The sequence below is a fragment of the Carettochelys insculpta genome, chromosome 25, assembly GCF_033958435.1.
Source record: "Carettochelys insculpta isolate YL-2023 chromosome 25, ASM3395843v1, whole genome shotgun sequence".
Lineage (NCBI taxonomy): Eukaryota > Metazoa > Chordata > Testudines > Carettochelyidae > Carettochelys > Carettochelys insculpta.
The window spans coordinates 7,958,201-7,975,927 of record NC_134161.1 but is presented as its reverse complement, the minus strand read 5'-3'; the positions used below and the strand labels follow the sequence as shown (position 1 = coordinate 7,975,927).

General features: G+C 45.5%; 1 protein-coding gene across 1 annotated transcript in view; it reads right to left on the bottom strand.

The window, feature by feature from the left end:
* The window catches only part of GRIK4 (glutamate ionotropic receptor kainate type subunit 4), a 307,225-nt gene that overhangs the window by 287,681 nt on the left and 1,817 nt on the right, over nucleotides 1-17,727 (bottom strand). The window lies entirely within an intron of this gene.

The following is a 17,727-nucleotide window of genomic DNA, read 5'->3' as shown; positions in this document are numbered from 1 at the left end:
GTATCCAATAAAAGGCATTACTCAAATGCACACTTTTTATTACTTCCCTATGATTGCTTTACTGTGCGACCGTTTATGTCAAAGATACCATAAAAGCACTGTTTGGATGATGTTGTTTCTGTCTATAAGACACAATTCCCCCCCGCCCGCCCCAAAACTGAACTTGCAGCAACAAATAACCTTTAAAGAATAGATCAGCTTCTGGGGAAACACATACCCTAAATCCAAACAGACAAGTGATACAGTTCAAATGCATCCCTTGGTTAAGCTGTCATCTACAGGCGCTTAAAAATCCCTGAACAATCAGACCCATTAAAGGCAATTGTTAGAGAACAAGGACAATGTAAGGGCTGAGATCACGCCAGAAAGAAATGAGACTAATTAAAAAGTCAGTAAAAGGACAGGACGGAGCGGGGAGGGAGAAATGATCAAAGTCATGACTGAAAAAAATGATGCAATTGTAACTTTGTGATGAATAGCAGGGGTAATGCACTTTTCTGGATATTCCAGCCATTAATTGATTAAAATACATCTCAGAAGTTAACTCTTAGGACCCAGCCCTAATTGTCTCACTTATAAGGGTTAAAACGTAGACACTGATGCAATGGGGTGCAATCACAGAAGACCCCTTGGACTTGTCTCCCACTGTGCAGATCATGCCACTAATATCTGCCTTCTTGTTCTCAGGTACTCCCCACCTCACCCTCTCCTGCTAGACAATATCCTCTAGTCTCCCCCAACCAACACAGAGTTGGGGTTACCCCCATCCCCAGTAGAGCAGTGCAGACACTGATTTATTTCAGCTCTGGGAGGATGCAATGCGAGGGCACAGAACCAGGACATCAAAACCCCAAAAGGGATCAAACCCCTAAATAAACCTCTCTCTCCCCCCATGCAAAATATTTGCACAGAGTAGGCCCCCTTTACCAATAAAATGGGGATATGCACAGTGGTAGCGCCCACCATATAACAATTACTTATTCTAGGCTTGGTCACAAACAAAAGAGTTTTCATGAAGCAAAACCAGCAAAATGTAAGTGGTTAGAAGTGAAAACAAACAGATCAAAGTTAAGTTACGAAACTGAAATTAATTGAAAACACATAGCTAGTTCTAACTTCCCTAAAAACTTATCACTTTCGTAGATTCTCACCCTATATAGCTGTTCTCATGCCAGGCAACATCTTCTAAACAGAACTGTTCTTTTGCTCTGATTTTAGTCAACAGGCTTTTATAATCCCTTGTCCCCTCTTAGCATGTGTCAGGCAGATTCCAAAAAAGGCTGAAGTCAAAACCTGATAGTTTCCCCATGCTTAAAAAGACCTTTTCGTGGGGCATGAAACTTTGTTCTATAATCCTCCTTGAAAAAACACTGGATCAAAATGGCTTTCAGAAGTAGGTGGTAGGGTCATATGTCTTTCTAGTATCAACCATCTTCTAGACTTACAGGTCAAGCAAGGCGCTTTACAAGTTGTTAAGTTGATCGTACAATTGTTAGTGTTTGGAGCAAGACTAATGGCTGTCTGTCATGGAGTGTGGGGGTCACCAGGCCCTGCACCCCATCTGCAGTTGGATGTGACTCTCATTCAGCAGGTAGAACAGAAGGTTTATTAGGTGACAGGACACAGAGTAGAACAGACTTCTTAGCACAGAAACCATAAGCAGTCAGTAAAATCCATTTTCGGGAAAGGGAGCCCAGTAGGGGTCCCCACACCAGGGTCCTGGCCCTCCTTCCTCCCTCTTCAGCCAGACAAGACTGACCCAGTCAACAGCCCAATTTGAATTCAAACCAGCCAGGCCTCTCCTCCCTCCTTTGCTCTGTTTCCTAGTGAAGAAAGGTGCCACCTGGTTGCCTAGTTCACAAAGCACATGGAGGGGCATTGCCTGTGTCTGAGATGTCATCACATCAAATCCCATCACCACTACATACTGATGCTGCGCCTCGGGAAACTGAGGCCCATGTCTGGGTTACTACAGGACAGTAGCAAACACATGTAACCTATCCAGGGGAATAAAATCCTCACACCCCCTCTTCATCACACTGTCATTAGCACATTTAAAACTGTAGACAGACTTACATTTCTTAATTCTAACTTTACAGAGAAGAGAGAATAAAATGCAGCAAAATAAAATATACCGATCCAGCAGACTGTAACATTAAAATTGGTAGGTTAAAGGAGGTATTCTGTCCAAAACACCTCTGAATTATGCATATTAATATGCCAATTTTCATAAAGCATGGGGCCGGGGAGTCCATCACAAGTGGGCCCAACAAAGCCCCAGAAATGCTAGGGAAGGAAGTAGTTGGCAGGAGGCTAGACGAGCCAAGTGAAACAGAGTTTGGGTTTTTGAATTGGAAGCAGTGACCTTCCTGTTCCACTCCTCCCGTAATCCAAGCAGACCTGGGCAGACAAACAGTAAACCAGGAACCGAGTAGCCAGTGACATCCATGCCTTGGAAAGGACTAAATCCTGAAATTATGGGTATGTGAGTAGAACAGGGAATATTTAGTCAGATGTGATCGGGTCATTTTTTTTTTTTATTGAATTTGTTGGACTTCTCTGTGCTGAGTACATATACCCAACCTGCTTACACTGTAACTTTCCAAACCTAATCCCAGAGAAGCAATTCTCTGTGGTTTAATCTTTTTTTAAGTTGGTCTGTAATACCTAGCAAAGAAATAAGGTTTCACCAAGTACATTTTTTTTTTTTGGTTTTGTTAATGAAAATCATTCTTTAAGGTCATGATCTGACTCCTGTGTCCTAGAGGGCAAGATATTCTGTGTGCACATGCTTAAGGCTGAGAATCATACGACCTGGAGAGATTACAGTTTTTCATCTTTCTGCAGAGGGTGGGTTAAGGAGTTTGAGGTTACCCCACAGGAAGGAATTCCCAATGCAGCTTCTTGGCTTCTCAAAGGGGTTTTTGCATCTGGGCGGTGGTAGCAATACTAAACCAAGGCCAGGGGAGCTGTGACTTGTGGGACTTTTTAAACACAAGCCTTTAGAGGTGGGGTACTTTAAAGTCTGTTGCAGGCCCCCTTCTTCTGCATTTGGAGTGCCAGAGTGGGGAACAAGAGTCTCAACAAACTTAAAATAAGTGGAAGGTTATCTGCTCGGAAAGTGACTAATACATTGCATCAAAGAACTGACAGACAATCAATGAACCCACAAAGAAACAATTACAATTACTAATTAAACAATTAGAAACAAAAACAATTACTAACTTAAGTAAAAAAATATATCTTTGCACTTGGTCATCTCTCCCCTCATTGATGCAATCCTAAACCAACCCTCACCAAAGCGCTGAGAAGTTTAAAAGGAAGCCGTGTTAGTATGTTTTAGCAAAAGCAACAAGGAGACTGGTGGTAGGAAGAATGCCTATGCTTCTCTCTCACACACACGTGGAAAGTGTATATTATTGTCCCTTCCCTCCTCCCCCTCCAGTGACTGGGCTCTAAAAGATAACTGCCTCCTACCATGACCAGCAACAGCTAGTGAAATGACTCCTGGAACTCAAGGAGCTGGCATCTCTGTTCTGCTGATGAAAGCTGCAGGTTCCAGTTCTGCTGGTAGCCTGCATACAAGCTTCGTTATGCAGACTTGATTTCAAGATTCTCCTCAGGAGGATCTAGCTGGAAGACACATGCCGTCTTGTAGTCAGATGAACTCAAGAGTATGACTCTATTCCAACCCCAGCTCCTGTCGCAGGAAAGATCATGTTTCCTTGTTATTCCATTAGGGGGAAAACAAAACTAGAGCAGTGGGAGAGACCAGCTTGGCTGGCAGAAGCTCTGCCCCATTCCTTGAATCCGTTTTGGTGCTCAAGGAGGGGGAATGAAGAGGAATCCTTACCCATCACCCTGCTTCCTTCAACACATGTTCAGAAGATACTGTGGCCCCACTGAGAGACTAGCTGTGCCTCACCTGGCCAGGGGCTCTCGTCGGTTGGGAGTTTGCTTGGTAGGACAGAGACTCAAGCTATGGCATCCCTGGTTCTGGATTTAGCTTATTCCCACATCTGAGATCGTGAGGGTAGATACACAGTATGTTCCAAGACACTGCAGCACTGATGGCCCTATAATCAGATAGTTTATCGGAGCACTTATAGGGCCTGTCTACATTGCACAGTAAACCTAGGCTCTCACTCAGGTTGGAACCCAAGCCCCACTTTTGTCCATGCAGAAATCGGTCTGACTCATGTCAGCCAGGTGCTAGGGGGTGGATCAAAGCACAAGTCCTGCTGTGACTCAGGCCCTGTCAGTTTATAGCACGGAGGCAGCTCAAACTACAGACCCAGATAGAAGGTCTGCCCAGGGCAGTATGGACCCATTCCCATATCTGTGAGATCCAGGTCTAGCAACTTTACACCCAGGTTTATGATGCAGTGTGGCTGCTACTGCTTGGGCGGAGAACTGAGACCACATGCCTGGGCGTGGTTGGTAACACAACACAGACATATCCACGTGCCTGGTTTTCATTCAGTTGTTTGGCAACTAGAGATGCACCCCATGAAAAACTTCTCCATGATGTTCTATTTGCACAGCACAGCCCCTCCCTGGCATTTGACTTAATAAAGAAATTCATAGAATTCTGAAACCGGCGGGGAGCATTATGATCATTTTGTTTAACATTCTGAATATTACAGCCAGATAATTGCACCAAGTGGCTCCTGCATAGGGTCAATTACTTCCAGTGGTGCCAGAGCAGCTCTCTGTGAAAGATACTTTGCCTTGATTCAATGATTTCAAACACTGGAATCAATCACATCCCCCAGTAAGGCGTCCCAACGGTTAATTACCTACCTGTAAGGAAAAAGAAAAGGAACCTCTTGTTTTTAGCCCAGAATAGATCTGGCTTCAGCTTTCAGTTATGACGGCATTTTGCCATTGTCTGCTCTCTTAAAGAACCCTCTTCCGTCAAAAAATCTCTCCAGGTGTCTACATGCAGTAATCAAGTCACTTCTTAACCTTCTCTTCAATAAGCTACGTAAATGGAACTTCAGTCTCCGGCAGGCTTTCCAGATCCCAAATCATTCTTATAGCTCTTCTCTGAACTCTGTCTAAAATTGTCAACATCTTTTTAAAAGCATGGACACATATCTCTACTTCTAGTCCATATTCCCGTTTACATAGCCAGGAATAGCATTTGTTCACTTAACTGCCCCTTTCCACTGAGAGCTCACATTCAGCTGCTTTTTGGGAAGATAAAGTTCATCTGAAACTTCTCACCCTAGTTTGGCTGCTTCCAAAGTTCCTCTCCGAGCTGCTCAGCCCACACCCCAATCATCTCTCCCCAGAGTTTTACTCCCACTTCACTTATATGCACAGGATAATGAGCCACCTGCCTCCGTAAGTGAGGAAAAAAACACTTTCCCGGCAGGATGAGCACCTGTTAGCAAGGTGGGGAGTTTGAGGTAATACTGCCAGAATTTTACAGACTGAAACCAGAACATCTGGAACTGAGTCTAGATCTGAAATGCAAACACATTCTGACTTTTGGAGGTATTAAAACCTATGGGTTTGCTTTCAGGATTGCTCTATCTCCAATCTTAGCCTTAGCGTTTGGAAGCTAAATGTCTCTGAATTTTTTCTTTATAGAAATAAACTGTCACAGTAACTATGTTGAGTGTTGACATCTTAAGACAGAAAAAAATGCAGATTTCCAAACTGTTTTCAACACATGATGAAAATACATTCTGTGGGGCTATTAAATGCGGGGATTATTGACTGGATAAGCAGCAGCTCAATGGACTAGTTTGCAAATACGTCTTTAGACATCTCTTAAAATGCAGATTAATTAGCTAGCAGACCAGAACAAGATATATTTCTACAGAGTTTTTAATAATCTGTTACATAAACAAATATCCAGACAGTTTTGTTTACATTTGTATTGGCTGCAAATTTCCTTCAATAACCAAGAAATGACTGAGAAGATTAAAATCTTGTTTAATGCTCGCCAGGAATCATCATACATTCGGCGTGTCAGCCCAGTTCAAAGAAAACCAGCTCCCCTGGGCGCCCACAACCAAACTCCCACTGCTACAGCATTCTCACCTTCGGCTCAGTTTCTGGAATGTGAATTTTGAGCCCTCACCATGGCTGCGTCTACACGTGCATTCCTCTTTTGAAAGAGGCATGCAAATGAAGGAAATCAAAAATGCAAATGACTTGCAGCTTTACATACCTGGTACCTCATTTGCATATCCTTTTGAAAGCATTTCTTTTGAAGAAGAAAAGCAGTAGAGGGGGCTCTTTCAAAAGTAAACCACATCTTTGAAAGAACCCTTCTTGGTTCTTGTTTTTAGCAATAAGGGTTCTTTCAAAAACAGGGTTTACATTTGAAAGAGCTGTGTCTACATTGTTTTTCTTCTTTCGAAAGCAGCTCTTTCAGAATAAGAATATGCAAATGAGACACCAAATATATAAATGTGCACTTCATTTGCACTTTAATTTCCCTTATTTGCATACCTCTTTCAAAAGAGGAATGCCAGTGTAGACATAGCACATGTGTAGCTAAAGACTTCTCTTGCTGTTTCACGACACTTCTAATAACTAGTCATGGGCGGTAATGGAGTCTAGATTTCTTGGTCCCCACACATTATAGACCTCCCGGTCTGAGCTCTTGCAGCAACCACAGGGAAAGGAGTCCTCACTGCTCAGTGTCACCGTTCAGAGGTGGTCGCAGTTCCCACTCTGAGGTGTGCTGAAGAGGACACACCCTTGGAGTCCACCTCTTTGGGCCAAGACCCGCGACCCTCTCCCTCCCTTCCTCCCTGCAGCCCCCAGCTCAGCACTTGTAGTATTGCTCTCTCTCACTCAAAGCTTAAGACAGTGGAGTACTGGAGAAACTTGCACAGAAAACAAAATCAAATCAAAGGGTTATATGTACACTTAAGTTTACCCAACGTCTTTCCTCCAGGCACCTGCCAAGATCCCTGGCTTCAAATGCTTCAGCACTATCTGTCCTCCTTAATTAGCAGTCAATGTCAATTTGCTGAACCCAAAAGGGGACCCCATTCAGCCTTTGATCCTAGCCAACAATGGGCAACCTAGGCTAGGGAGTGGTCTGCATCAGTGGCCCTCCATCTCTGCAGGCTGCACGATTGTTATAACCAAAGGGGTCTCCCAGGATAGGGCAGTTTTGCTAAGTGCTCTTGTGTCCCTAGACTATGCAGGGTGTGCTGACTGACTTGTAGAATCCCTGGGTTGGATGCAGATGGAGCACAGGGCTCTTACACTCAACGTGTGTAACCTGCACGCCCCTCACTTCACCTGCCTTTGTTTTGCATGCGTGTCACTTCAGTAATAGCCGGGTGAAAAAAGTTGCACAGAGAGAACCCGGTGGGACCTGGCAACCCTGTGCATGGGCAATGGTAAACAAAATGTCTTGCAGGCCAAACAGAATCTGGATGGACCACAGGTTGCCCCCACTGGTCCTGGCCTGCTACACCACCAGATCTTTGCTTCCTGGATCTCTTGACCCTGGTCTCAACCAGTTCTATGCAATCTACCCCAGCACATGCTCCTTCTCTGGAGCTGTTTACCGGTCTCTTGATGATAAAAAGTGTGACTCTAGTTCCTGGACACAGCTCAGCAAACCCCCTCAACGACCCAGCATGCAGACCACGGCTCACAGAGATGCAGAGAGCATTTCCCAGGTAATGTTTATGAAGCAAGTTTGATAGCTTCAGGACAAAGACAGCCTTCACCACAATCTGTCACAAGGAGCACCTCTGGAAATCAGGCCCCACCCAGGGTAGCCACCTATCCCACTTTTCCCAGAATCTTTTTTTTCCAGAGAGCTGACCCGGGAAGATGCCAGTCTGCTCAGTACTCACTGTCAGCTCCCCTGTTTTATGGACTGATGATCATCCCAGACATCCATTACTTTTGCACATCACAGATGACAACCTAGACCCATACTAATTTATGCTGGGCACTGCAAATCCACAAAAAAAATTAGTTGTAGGGGAGCTAGAGGCTCCCCTTCTTTGCCCTCGTCAGTCCACAGTCACTTCACTGCTATAAATGGGGTGAGAGACACATCAATTGTAAGCATTCCTCATTATGATGAATGGATGTGAATTTGCCTCCTGTCATTTCTTGATGACAAATCCCATGACAGTGACAGGATGGAAAAGCTGCATTTTAAAGCAGTAACATCTTCACAGAACTGCTGCCAATGCCCGAGCAACTGTGGGAGGGAAATTGGTGTGATGAAGACTTTCTGCTCCAGGGGTGTGCAGGGGGTAAGATCTTGCATGACTCGTTTGTGCCTGGAGGGAATTTTTGCAGACTTGTTGAAAACCCTTGAGGGTTTATAAGGTCACAGCACCATTGCCATCAACTCTAGCCTTGCGAGGGATTGCCCATCCAACATACACTCCATATTTATGTCCACAGACATACATATGAAATGAAGTCAAGACAGAGTGTCTTTGCTTTATTTCCACATCAATGGGCTGGATGCTGAAATAAGAGACTCCTCTGAAAAAGAGATGGGGGATAAAAGGGCCGGGGGGGGGAACCTGTGTCTGGCTCTTGGCCTCATGAAGGATACAAATCAATTCTGCACACTTTGAAGGAGTGCAATTTTAGGAGAGATGCAAATCCCCTCATCCTGAATGGTTCACCGGGTGCTCAGTGGAGACCCAGGCTGGAAATTACATTTTGCACCTGTTTCTCTGCAGAAGGATGGTCAGAATAAGCACTGTGAAGCCATCCCATTGCCGGGCGAGCATGTGATATGAGGATTTGCAGCTGAGCAGTTAAAAAAAATAAAAGAACAACAGCTGTAAAAATCCCCCAATTTTTTGGCAATAAAGCAATGCCCTCCTGGGACATTTAGGGGACCACTGCAGTTCCAAGAATCTCCCCCTGAACACACACCTGGTTGTTCTTTTTATAGCTTTCTGCATATTGGCTGCATTGTTACCTCTCATCCCCTGCAAGTTTCACACTACGCAGAAGCCAAGGTTGGGAGCAGTGTTCCCTGTAAGGTGAGTGCTTGGGCGGCCACTCAGGAGAGATTCAGGTGCCACCCAGCAGATTAGCAGATCACAGCACTCACAGCAGACAGCATGTGTTTCTATTGGTGGTGCACATCCACAAATGCATTTGCGCATATAACAAAATTTAGTCAGCCCCTGGGTGGAGAAAGAAGGAACACTGTTTGGAATAGTTTCTGGCAGGAGAGAATGTTGGAAACTGTCTTGTATTTGTCAGCAATGTATCAACCTGTCTATGGCACTGTGCGTGGTTTTTGGATCGGAGAATTCACTTCCTAATACTTAGGGCAACCACAGAGCTCACAGTTCTTTACTCCAGAGATTTTTTTTTTTTTTTACTTATTTTTTTTCTCTTTTCCCTGGGGGGAAAAATGCGATTCAGCATCATCGAAAGGTTTCAGCTAAAAAAAAAAGGTTAAATAATTGCAACATTTTTGAAAGATTTGCCTTTTTCAATCCCAAATGACTTAGTTTGAAAGGGCCCTTCCATTAGATTTAAGAAATTAAAAACATTCAAAGTACTTCAAATCAAAAGGAAACTTGGCATCCAAATTCTTCTTCAGCTTTTTGGCTCACCAAAAATTTTTCAGTTTGGGTTAATCTAGACCTTTTTTTTTTTGACGTGCCAGAGAAGAGACATTTGCATGGTCCTACTCTTAACCGAGAGAGATGATTGATGGGTAAACTCAGGCATAAGACAACTACCTGACTTATCCAAAGTCAGTCAACAGGCCAATGGCAGAGCCGTGGACTAACCCCATGTCTTCTGACTCCTAATCCACTGTTCTATCCACCAGATGCTACTGTCTTCCATACTTTGCCATGGTCTCCTCTAGGCTTTATCATCAGCTCTGCACCCAATGAGAAAAACCAGACAGCGCTTCAGATGCATCCAAGCTCAGAGTCTTTTTCCACTCTAACCTTTGTTCTCAGTATTCTCTATCTCAGCCTATTTGCCTTTTAAACTACTCTTGCATCCCAAACAGGTTATCTTCCTTGAGCTCTCTTGCCAATTGCTCCTCTGTCTCTGTTCCTGGGAAGTTCCCACAGACTCACAGCCCACCTGCCTCCATGAGACACGACTCAGATTGTTTTTGCCTGCATACATTACTTTTCACATTTATTCTCATTAAATCCCAGCTGCCATACTGCTGACCATTCCTGTGATGGGCTTCAATCCAGCTGCTGTGCCTCTTAAACCTGCTCAGCATTTAGTAACCAGAGTGAGTTCTTTTCAACAGCAAAACTGTCTCCTGCCCCCTCCTGGATCCACTTCCTCCTCCAAATCATTACATTTAATAAAAGATGCCTGAGGTACATCCTTCACATCAAACGGCAAGACTTTGTCACAAACGAAGAGCTTTGGAACAGAGCAGAGGACAAGAACCACCTGAAGTTCAAATCAAGAGAAGAAAGTGGGGGATGGCTAGGCCACCCTCTCGGAAAACTACCATAGTCCGTCAAGCTCTCATAGGAAACCTGAAAGGAAAATGCAAAAGAGGAAGACCTCAGACAACCTGGAGAAGATCTACTGAGATTGAAGGACAACAACTGGGGTACTCCTGGAGTAGCTAGAAGTTTTGTCCCATGGCAGAGTGAAGTGGAGGAGACTTGTAGATGACCTATGCTCCACTCGGAGCACAAGGCTTTAAGTAGTTAAGCAGTAGCCTCTAGGCAAGGCCCTGCCTCCCTCCCCAATAATTTGTTTGCCCTCTGAGTCATTACAACAACTCTGTTGTCTGTTAGTTACCGAGTTAAGCCCCCACCAGAGCGAGTTTGCCCCTTAACCTGCCATTACTGATTTGCCTCACTCTGTTATTTGTCTCCTTTTTATGAAGGAACTAATGAAAAGCTTGATGAAAATCCAAATAAATTATATCCATTGGCTCCTCGTTACCTCCTGCTTCATTCAGTTCCCCAATAATTTCCATCAGGCCACAGATGGCAGAGTTCTGCCCTGTCCTCACATAGGCCATGTTGGCTTCACCATGCAGATTCAACAGAGCTACTCACTTGAGACTTAATTAGATTGCCAGTTGCCATGGAACAGAAGTGAGATTCAATAGGCTAATTTCCTGGAAGTTCTGGTCTTATTTTCCTTTTTAACATCATCACCGACCAAAATCACAATGGCTACAAAGCCACTGGCTCTGCTGAGCTGGCCCCAACCACAATACTGAATTCCAGCCTCAGGAAAAGTTACCCCTTGAAAGTTAATACTGCAGATCCATGTTAATACCTCTGCTGTTTCACACTTCATTTACTCCAGAGCTGAACCAACATGGTTCTGGTCACAGAGAGGTAGCCGTGTTAGTCTGTATCTTCACAAAAGCAAACAAAAAAGAGGTCCAGCAGCACTTCTCCCTCCCCCACTTTCCTTCCCCCCATATCTAGCTGATTCATCAGCTTTTTCTTTCATTTTCTCTACCTCTTTTAAAATTCTTTTTCTCTCAGTTACCAGTTACTCTCCAGATCTGAAGAAGTGGGTCTGTTCCATGAAAGCTCATCACTAATATGTAATATTGTTAGTCTCTGAGGTGCTACAGGAAGGCTTTTTTTGTTTTTGTTTTTGTTTTTTGTTTCATCAAGGTCCTGTTGATTTACAGCACCCACATTTCTCAAGTTGCTCCATTCCTACTTCTTTGGAGAACTCACTTGCTGATCATGTCCTGTGAATGGGAATTTCTCTGGCATTATCATTGTACTTCCCCGCTTGGCTTCACTTTCCTCTTTAGCTGTTCCTCACACAGTTTTGACCCTAGAGGCTCCAGTCACTTTTGCAGCCTTTTAGTGTATTTCCTGTACTTTGTATGACTTCCATTTCAGACAGAGGGCCAGATCTTCCGCTGCTTTCAACTGACTTAGCTGTGCTGGGGTTATCAGTTGCCAATACCTGGATTTGGTCCATACTCTTCTACTTTTCTTCACCTATTCCCTTTGCATTCCAGTCTATGGCCTTTGGGCAAGCTTGTTACTCTACAAGAACGCTTAGTAAACTGTCCCACTTAGGGCAGAGTGACCAGTCCATAGGCAGGTGATGGCTCCTATGGTCTCTCTGATTTTAGCTCTATCACTGGCTCACTTCCCTCAAACAAGTTACATCTCTGCTCTGTGCTCCCATCTCACCCTGCATAAAATGGGGAGAAACACTCACCTTCTTTTGTAAAATTACTTAGACAAGCATGCAAGAAAAGTACTGCCGAGATGCTCAAGTTTCGTTACTCAGACTCTATTGCTTTCCATTTGTCTGTGTTGTTTTTGTACTCTGACGTCTACAGAACTTGAGTACCCTGACTGGCACAACCCTAAAAAGCTCTTCAAGCTGCTTGGAGACAGTGAATGTGGGTCTGTTTCTCCATTTTTCCCAAATCAACCAATTTCCCCAATATTATCAAACTGGCCCCTTTAAAGTTTGCCATCACTACACAATCCCTATGAGAGTCACTCACAATTACCTTTTACATAATCATGCCCTGGTCCCACTGACCAGTGGAGCTCCTAAATCCACATTCTTGTCTGCGCCAGGAAGCTAAATCAAGACTTTCCACTGGTACCAAATCACACTATTCTAAAACCAGCTCTTTATTAATACCATAAATTATTCCTCCAATCCAGACCCAACATACCAGACAGTACATTAATACTGAGGTAGTTAAAACTGCTCATTAGGTTCCATCATATTTTGCAACTTCTTTCAGCTCTGTTAACTCACTGAATTCTTTATTGTTCTGAGCTGATCCCCTATGCTGTGCTCCTACATTTCTATTAATACCTCCATTCACAGGGATTTATTACCAAATAAATTGGACTCTGTGGCCGCCTCTGCATTGGAATAACCTGGTGTTCTTCATGCAGAAATTCCCCATTCACTTTCCAATTCCCTTGAATATTCCAGTGAATATATTTCACCTATTTCTATCAGCCCACTGAGTGACACTGATGATGGTCTTTCTCCTCTTCCTTAAACAACTGAAGCACTTGCAGCTCTGGGTGAACACAGGCAGCAGAACATTTTAGGATTGCCTGAGAAGTCCCCAGCAGGGACTGGAGGCACTTTTGAAACGGTTAATGCAGGGGCTTACAGCCTTCTGTAGAGCAGCCTGAGAAAGCTGGGGTCCGATTGTTATGAGTGCTTGGTGCAGTTAAGTGGGGAGTTGAGTTGCTTTGTAGGAATTTTTGGGGGCTGTGCATTGCGGCATGTGATTTTTGCTGCCCTACTGTAACCCCCATGTGTGTGCCTCAGTTTCCCCAGCAAATACCGAGATGGTGATAAGAATTTCAGGCATGACTGTCACCAACTTAGGCTGCCCCAGCAGCCTCACAGGTAGACAATGGTCAATACCTTTCTTAACCTGAGCAGGGGGTGTGAAACCTTTTGCCCAGGAAGGAGAACAGAGAGAGGAGGGTCTGGCCAGATGGGGAGGGAGGCTGCTGAATGTCTGGATCAGTCTCAACTGACTTGGGATTCAGGGAGGGCATCCTAGCCCTGGGCCCCATCACCCCAATGTTGATTGCATTGATTCTCCTTGGTTCCTGAGCTGCTAAGTCTCCTCTGCTCTGTATCCCTGTCAACAAATCAAACTTTTCATTCCACCAGATGGCCGAGAGTCACATCTGTCTGTGGAGGTGGGTGCAGGGCCTGGTGACTCCCCCCACTTGGTGACCCTTGGCAGTCACAAAGCCACCTCAGCTCAATGGGAGAGGAAAATTCTCGGTACCTCTTGAGAATCAGGCCTTTGGCTTTCAGGACGTCATAATACATGTTAGCTGGAAAAGGAAACAACTAGCAGACCCACCCACACACACACAGCCCAGCACTGGCGCTTGCATTTGTGGGTCCAACTGCCAAAGGCAGCCTCTCCCTTGTGGTTGTCACCGGTGCACACACAGAGGCGAGGATTCTCGGAAAACAAACCCCATCTTGTAATTAAGGCACAGAGAATTGAGAAACCTAGTTCAACCTGCTGACCTGCCAGACTCACTGTGTGACCACAGATCCCCCTCGGTAGCATGGGGATCACAACACGCTCTCACCCCTGGTCTGGTTTGGGGGAATACTCTCTGAGGCAGGAACTGTCTTACTCCATCCACGCACAGATAGGGCTGTGAACTTGGTGGACGCCCCTGGAGGTAACTGCATTTCTAATCAGTAATCACAAAAACCACAAAGTCCATTACGCTGACTTTAGACAATTAATATCCCTTTCTATACCTCTTGCTTGGGGGCTCACTGAAGGCACCATGACCCCTCTTTCCCAGAGCTAACATAGACTGAAAGCGGAGTGGGAACATGGCCCCTCTGAACTGGGGCGATAACCCCACTTCCACACTCCCTTCCATGTAACTCTCCTCCATTCCATCCCACCCTCTCCACTTACAAATCCCTCCTGATAAGCCACAGCCTTCCACAAAGGTCCACGCAGCGGCAGGAAGGCTAATGGTGCTCAGTGCCTCTCAGGACTGGGCTCCTTGTAAGCCTCTTGCCTTCTTAACAAGGTGCTCATTTAAAGGTCTCGTTAAATAAGACTTTCAACTGGCTTCTCCTACATTTTAACCAGTCTATTTCATTGATTCCTTATCCTAGTAAATTCTCTTCTTTATTTCAGCCCTTTAACACAGATTCTAAAGGTATATCGACTCCTCTTCCCTCCTTTCCCACTTCTGTCACTTCCGGCCTGTTTTCTCTCCTTCCCATTTGTCACTGACAGGAAGACCTGCCCCCAAACCAGGCAAATTGCTTTCTACTCCCCAAGGAGCCAACATGTATGGTGGGCTCCTGACAGCATCTTCTAACTTTCCATCAAGCCAGAGTAACGAGATGTTTCTTCCATCTTCTCTTCTGATCCTTTACCATCCAGAAAACAGCCTCCCCTTCCCAAGTGGGGACTGCTCTGCTCCTGGGCTGATGCATCCCATGTGGGATACTTGGCTGAGAAGGGGAGTTACTGGATACAGGCCCTGTGATTCAACCTTTTTCTTGGCCTCCTACACCAGGGGTTGGCAACCTGCAGCTCCAGACCATATGTGGCTCTTTAAGGAGCCACTTGTGGCTCTGGACACTGCCACTGCTGACTCCGCTGGCCTCTGCTGAAATAATGGAACTAAACTGAATTGGTTTAACAGCTGGCAGGGGAGTGGAATGGATCCAGCTGTCAAACCAATTCAATTTAGTTCCATTATTTCAGTGGCACCAGGGCAAGGAGCCACCCACGCTGCAAGTGGGGGAAGTGTTAAGCCCTCAGGAGACCCGGGGGCAGAGGCTGGCAGCTGCTGAGGAACAGCAGCAGCTCACAGAGCTGACTGAACGGTACCACCTCCTGCTGGCTGAGCGCACCTGCAGTTCAGGCTGCACGAGATCTTTCGCAAGAAGGGCAAGGAACTACCCCGTGCAGAATCGGGTTAATCCTGGGGATGGGAGACAGCTTTGGGGCTGAGAGGAGTAAAAGCTTGGGAATGGGGGATGGGTTTGTGGGATGGAGGTAAAGCTTGGGGATAGGGGGCGGGTTTGTGGGATGGAGGTAAAGCTTGGGGATAGGGGGCAGGTTTGTGGGCCAAAGGGAATAAAGCCTGGGAATGAGGGCACGTGGAGATTGATGTGAACATTGCTCCTCCATGCTGAAAAGCCTATCTCCAAGCACAGCATTTTCCTTGTTCTTATTTGCTTTCCAATCCAGGTGTAAAAGTAACACACTTTCTAACTGGTACCAATCACTGTGTGCGCACTGTCTTTAAACCAGGGGCTACAAAAAGTATGGTCTGATGTTCTTTACAAAGGACCCTCTCGTATTCACATGCAGTGCTTGAAGTATGGATTTTGTAAAGCACTGAATTTGAAAAATGGCTCTTCTCACTATTTTGGTTGCAGACCCCTGTCCGAGACTGAAGCCAATAAATGGGGTCTCCCCATAATCCTGGATAATTCTTAACTCAGCTGCTCACCTACGGCTCTGTTACAAACCTAAGTAATCAGCACGCACAATGAATTGTACAGATGGGATTTCTTGACACATTTTAGTGTATAGGTAACAAAGTAGTTGCAAGGCAGCAATGAGTACAGCTGCCTGGATCCTCCTTTGACGAGCTCTCAGAAGACCAATGCCCTTAAATCATCCACCGCCCTCCTACCTGGGGATTTTGGCTCACATGGCTGTGATCAACATCTTTGGCTCAGTTCTTCTTCACACAGACATAGGTAAAGGAAATCTTCAGCAAGCCACATCCGGTCAACAGCGAGGCACTCACTTGTAGACGCTGTAGCACCCATGCTCACATCACCCTGTTTAGCAAAGCTTCATGAGTGGCCTGCCCACTGGTTAAGAGAAAATTCTGAGGGACAGATGCCCTGCTCCTTTAAATGCATTTCTCTCCCACGTGGTCCCCAAGCGAGCAGCTGGAATTAGCATTCACCTCATCTCAGCCTGTCTCTCATTACTTTGAAGCTTTTCAACCTTTTGTGGAATCCGCCTCTGAAAACAGAAGGAGCAGGAAGGGTCAGTCGCCGGAGCTGGCACTCGAAGGGTTAACAAGCTACATCTTCAACATCTCTCTCCCAGGAGTCCAGGCAATTGATTTTGTGCTGCTGGAAGGCTCCAAATGGACATCCTACATGCACTTTGTCTCCCGAACACAGGCACTGACAGGACAATTTTCCGCCAGGCCATCACTAACTTTAGTATTTCAGTCTTCATGGCCCATTCATCCACTGCTTTCTTCCGGGAATACTCCTTCATGTCCGGTCTGGTGATGTAAAAGTCTGTCTACCAGGAAATAGAGTACAACTAACAGTGCTTTTCATACACGCCACCAAACAGAACTTTCATGCTTTTCAGTCATTATGAATCTGGACTGGATTCGAGCGAGAGACCTGCAGGTGAAAGGTTCGGTCTCGCATTGCCTCTCTCGGCAGCTAGCCCGCTCTGCTGAAATACAACAGTTACACTAACATGCATATGTTAAAACTGTCTTATGTCAAGAAATCTTTTAAAATATCCTGTCTTGGCACTGCAAGAAAATAGCTGCAGACCAAGCTAACAAAGTACTTTTCTATTCTTATGTGAAAGGTAGCAAAAGAAAAAGGCCTAGCACAAAAATACCAAGTTTTGTTAACAGCAGCCTCCCACCTGAACACACAGACACATGTGCCTGAGTAGCTAAGGGAATTAGCTCCTGCTAGCGGCTTGGAAAGGAGCATGCAGCAGAGTTCCCTGTAAACTGAGCACTCGGGCGGTTACCCAGGAGAGATTCAGGCACTGCCCAGATGGTTAGCAGAGCACCCATGGCCAGCAGCATGTATTTCTGCTTTCGGTGTGCATCCACACATGCCTTGGCACACAACATTTATTCAGCCCGTGGACTGAAAAAATTAGAGGGAACCCTGGTCTGCAGCAGGCTGTCGCTATTAGGTACCAGTTTCTGCTAAAAGTAAGAACAGAAGGCTTTGCGCCCTGCAAGCTACCCATGGCAGAATGTGTAGGTCCTAGGTACTGGCTCCTGAAGCATTTGGAAGAGGAGACCATACTGCTACAGCAAGGCATGGGCTCTTAGCAACTGCCTCCTGCTGGAGGCCAGAAGGGGCAATTCTAACCTGGATGTCACTGCTGCAGGACATTGGCATTGGCTCCTGAAGGAGGCTGGGCAGGGAGGGGGATTATCTTGTCAACTGCAACAAGAGCTGGGCATTGTGCACTGCCTGCTGCTGGAGGCTAGGATGCAAAGCACA